Below are 6,000 nucleotides of genomic sequence, written 5' to 3' on the forward strand. Positions count from 1 at the left end.
TTCTGATGGACAGTAGTTGCCGTTTGTTTATGTAATTTATACGTGTTAATCATTATTTATATAGATTAGACCGTTGTTTTTCCCGTTTGAATGGTATTACACTAGTAATTTTGGAGTCTTTTATAGCTTTTTGTGGGGTGTGAGCCAAGGCTCCGTGTTGAAGGCCGTACATTGACCTATAATGGTTTACTTTTATAAATTGTTTTTTGGATGGAGTGTGGTCTCATTGGTACTCACACTACATCTTTCTATATCTACAGAACAAGGTACGGTCATCAACACGGAGCATCGGCTCACACCGAACAAGCTATTAAGGGCCCAAAAACTAACTATTCAAACGTTAAAAATAACGGTCCAATCAATATAATAAACGACGATATAATAAAAAAAAAAACCACGAACTACTGTAGTTTGCATGTTCAAACAACATAGCGAAATAACTATATTATGTTTTTTTATATACCGTTGAATAATTACGGCGAATATATCATACTTTTTTTAGTAACTACTCCATTGTTATGGTAAAACAATATTGTTTCCGATGCTGATCAAAAAGTAAAATCTCATAAATAACGAACTCCGAGGAAAAGTCCTTTAAAAAATGGCAAAAGCTCAAACACATCAAACGAAAGGATAACAACTGCCATATTCCCGACTAGGTACAGGCATTTTCATATGTAGAAAGACGCCCTTGAAACTTCATTCAAGTTAATGCAGATGTATAACATATATTAAGTTACATTTTGAATAAAAACAAAACTATTTTCCCGATGTTCAAATCTCATCATTCGATCAAAAAACGTAACAAAGGCAGAAGATATCGAAAGGGGGTCGTTAGGCAGACATCAATGAATATATTAATCTTTTTTGAAAAAAGAAACAAGAAGAATGTGTCCTCAGTACACGGATGCCCCATCCGCATTTTCATTTTCTATGTTCAATGGACCATGAAAATTGGAAATCTCTGATCTAGAATTAGAAGGATCAGATCATAAGGATCATGTGAACTAAGTTTCCAGTTGATTGGACATTAACTTCATCAAAAAGTACCTTGACCAAAAACTTTGACCTGAAGCGCATAAATTGAGCATAAAAACTGGATCTTTTCTCTTGTTTATTACATGTCAAGAAATATAATGGCATTTAAATCCATTAGTCTATATTTATCGAAGCGAGTCAAATTATATTGAATATGTATTTTTTAAATTTGATACAAATATTTTTATCATCCTTACCCGATTATGCTGAAGAAATTAATTGGAGCATTGGTAGAAGAGTTGTATAAATCAGCATAACTTGACTGTTTTAAGCGCGCAAGACTGAACCAGTTGGTTTTGTTGCTGCCTACTCCGTCAAACATGAAGTACGCAACCGCCTCGCCATTGTTATGTATTCGAACAAGGACCTAAAAAGAATGATTTTAAAAAATGTGAAAATACATCAATACATATATAAAAAGGGGCCCGAATTGACCATGTAAAACAATTCAAATGAGAAAACTAACGGCCTTATTTGTATAAAAAATGAACGAAAAATAAATATGTAACACATACACAAACGAAAACCACTGAATGTCAGGCTCCCGACTTGGGACAGGCACATACACATAATATGGTGGGGTTAAACATGTTAGCGGGATCCCTAACCTCGGGCAGTATAACAGTACAACATAAGAACGAACTATAAAAATCAGTTGAAAAGGCTTAACTCATCAGATGAGCAAAAATACAAGTGGACGTATATATTGCGATACTTGGTTATGTTTGGTTGTGAATTAATATTGATCGCACGAAGTTGTACATGTTGTAAAACAAGATACAGTTTCTTGCTGATGTCTTAATACTTGGACTTCAATGAGGTTTTAGACAAGAAACAAAACAGTACCTCTGTCCTTTAAATCTGTTTAGTTTAGTTTATAAGAGAAAACTCAGCCGCAGAAGACTGCGTAACAGGAGCATATTTATATACACAATATTAATTACAACATAGTTCAAAATACAAACAGAATACATTTTTAAATTATACATCTTCAGAAATAAGTTTGTGTTTATTACAGTTTTAAATTAGACAAGCATCTTTTCTACCTTTTGAATAAAAATTGACAGCTTAGACAGCACATTACTATTACTATATTTAAGCATGCCAAGTACTTTTTTTTCATTTGGATATTTTAAATAATATGGAGGTATGAACTTCCCCCTTAAATCCTTAACTTCACAGTTGGTACATTTACATATATAGTGGTATACATCTCCAAGACCAGCTTTACAGAGTGGACAAATCCTATCATTTCGTGGTACATTTCTCCATCTTCCTGTTTCGATGGGAAACTTTGTATTACATACCCTTAATTTACATATGTTTACTCTATGCCCCCGTCTTAATTTTCACAGATATGTTTCCAAGCAAAACTCTTCTTTAAAGTGTAGATAAAACTCCCCCCTTGATGAATTGTTTATATCTGAGAACCATTTTTGAATAAACTGGTCCTGGAGACGCTGCCTTACATTAATTTTAATATAATTATAATCAACTTGCTCCGGAAAATTATATAGTTCACAAAAGCCACAATCATTGAACACAGATTTTACATAGTTAAACCACTTAAAATTACTACCTTCATGCTCATGCATGTACCAAAGTAACTTATAAAGTTTACCCGATAGTTTTTTATCATTTGTTGCTAGCTTGTGCCAAAAACATACCATTTTTAACTTGATCTGCAGTTCAAGTGGAAATCTTCCAAGTTCCCCATATACCATAAAATTTGGCGTAGATGATCGCACACCCAAACTGCGCTTACAAAACTGTAGATGTAACTTTTCAGTATTATTTTTATTTTCAAACCCCCATATTTCCGAGGAATAGGTCAAAATAGGAACCACCAACGCATCAAATAATTTTAGCTGTAGATCAATCGGAAGTGAGATATTTTGTATCTTCTTGTAAAGAGCATAAAGTGCTTTTTGAGCTTGGTCTACCAATTTTTTACGAGCTTGAAAGAAATTTCCGTTGTAATTAAACAGCAGACCAAGATAAACATATGAATCTTTAATTTCAATAATTTCATTACATAGTTTAAAAGTAACATTCTTATTATACTTTCTCTTTGAAAAAATTACAATCTTTGTTTTTGTAACATTAAAAGTGAGTTTCCACTCAAAACAATATTGCTCAAAAACATCCAGAGCTTTTTGTAACCCTTCTGCCGACTCCGCAAAAATAATTGTGTCATCAGCGTACAGAAGAATAAATAACTTGATGTACAAATCATGATTCTCTGTAAATTTTCCATTAATAAATTTTAGACCATCCACAGCGTTTTCATCCAGATATTCCTCCAAGTCATTAAGGTATAAGGCAAAGAGAACAGGTGACATTTTTTCTCCCTGTCTTACACCTACCTCACACGGGAAAAAATCTGTTTTCAGTTCTCAATTTTTAACACAAGACTTAATATCTGTATACATGCTCAATATAACTTTAAACATTTTCCCACCAATATTATATTTTAATAGTTTTTGCCATAGTCCCACCCTCCACACTGTGTCAAACGCTTTTCTAAAATCTACAAAAGCGCAAAATAATTTCTTTCCCGAACTTAAATATAGTGAAATTAGAGCATGCATGATAAACATACTATCTTGGACAGAATACCCCTTACGAAAACCACCCTGGGCATCAGTTATAATCCCGATCTCGTCTGACAGAGCATTAAGTCTTGAATTAAGTATAGAGGTGAACACCTTCCCTAAATTCGATGTAAGACAAATAGCTCGGTAATTATCCAAATTATTTGGATCCCCCTTGTTTTTAAATAACGGCTTAATGATACCAATAAGCCATTAATTTGGAACGATTCCAGAATCAAACACTAAATTGAATAACTTAGTGTAAATAGGCAAAAATTGATTCACCGTGCTTTTAATATATATTCGTTGACAATCTCATCTTCCCCTGGGGCTTTCCAATTACATAACTTTTTAACAGCTGACAGTATTTCGTCCTCTGTAATTTCCTGATCTATAATTTCAATAAAACCCTGATTTTTTATACTATTAGCTAAATCCTCAAAATCAATATCATCATCTGGAACATCGCTTTTATTTAATGACTTAAAATACTCATATAATTGATCAATAGTAATTTGAGTATCTTTATCAGACCCCCCTCTATCAAATCTTTTCAAGATTTTCCAAAATTTACCAGAATCTTTTTTCGAAAGTTTACGCATGTCAGATTCTAGTGCATGTTGAAAACTCTCGAAACTTTTATTCATTTCGGTTCTCTAAACTTTCCCGGACTTTTTCATCTCATCTCGGTTCTCTTTATTCTTATTTAAACTGTAACGGTTTTTCGCTTTATGGAAACCCTTTCGCTTATCTCTGCATTGTTTATTAAACCAAAGTTGGTTAGAAGTACCAGATGGATAGAATCTTCCCTTTGGTTTAAACACACGATTAGCGGTACTTTTAAAAAGATCACATATTTTGTCAACAGCTGTGTAGATTCGTTCTTTTGGATCAGTACTACTGTCCTCTGACAAAAGCAGTGATATCTCGTCAAATTTAGTAACGTCACTAACGAGTGTCTCAATAAACCGGTTTTCCTTGTCTGGGACCCATCGTGCATGCCCACGCTGACTACTACAATTATCATCGGAATGTGTAGTAAAAATGTTCACTGAAGCATGAAAACAAAGACCACAATGAACGTCAGAAAAAAGTGGGTTGAATTCGAGAACATTGAATTCTTGTATCAATGGAAATACACTGGAGGACAGTAATAAATAATCAATAAGAGATACACTATTACATGTAGGTAAACCTATCATATGATCATTACCTGGTAACCTACTGTTACCAATATACAAATTGTTACGTTTACAAAAATCTATAAGTTTGTACCCATAGTTATTAGGCACACTGCTATCTTCTGAACATCGCTTTAAAGATACATTGCTGTCACATAACCTCTGTGAACGCCTCATTGCTTGTATACTTGGTATTTTCAGGTGGAAGATACATACATCCCATTAACAAGTTTTTATCAAAATCAACTAACCCCTTTTCTAATACTACCCACTGTACGAATTCAGAATTAGATTTTGGAAATTTCAAAACATTTTCTAAATTACTTTTAAAACAAATAATTATACCACCCGACTTCTTTTTAAATTTTGTTTTATGCTTAGCAAAATACTTATACCCATCAGGCATCCCTAGAATGTCAAATTCACCAGTCTTTGATTCCAAAAATATAAGTATATCATACATCAGCATCAGTTCCTAAAATTCAAGAGACTTAAGCTTCGATCTCAACCCACATACATTTAGGCAAATACATTTCAGAGTATGATTTGAAAAACAATTATTTTCAGTACTCAACAGATCACTCCTGCTACGGAGTCCATCCTAGATACTTTTATGATGTTTACCTTGCTTTTCAGTAGATGAAGGGGTAGTATTTGAACTCAGATTGCGTTTTCGCAGAGCTGGTGTGTGAACAATTGCCTCAACGACATGAGTATTACCAAAAAATGAGGACAATTCAACAATATATTTATCAACCCCTTTATCACTGATATGTACTCCGCTAGGATCATTGATGTCATAAAGTGGCCTCACAGCATTACCATTGTGACAAAATATATTGAAAGTGTCAATCAAAGATACAGAACTATCCTTTTTACATAATTTAGCAAGAAAATTGTTTACAGATTGTGTTGTGTCATTCAATTTTAGTATGCTCTGTCCTTTGCCTTTACGAGGAATGATAGTGCAAAGACCTATTTTTGCACATGGAAATCATGATTTTACACAGTTAACAGCACTCGTAGCGTTTACATTCACTTCATCTGGGTCACTTCTATTACGAGTGATATCATTTGTCCGAAGACAAATGACCACCTTTTCGACACTTGCATCTGTGTCATCCATGACGGACAGAGCATGGTTAAGAAGCTCATATATATTCTCGAAGGAGGCACCAGATACAGAC

The sequence above is a fragment of the Mytilus edulis genome, chromosome 7 (genome assembly GCF_963676685.1).
Source record: "Mytilus edulis chromosome 7, xbMytEdul2.2, whole genome shotgun sequence".
NCBI classification, from domain to species: Eukaryota; Metazoa; Mollusca; class Bivalvia; order Mytilida; family Mytilidae; genus Mytilus; species Mytilus edulis.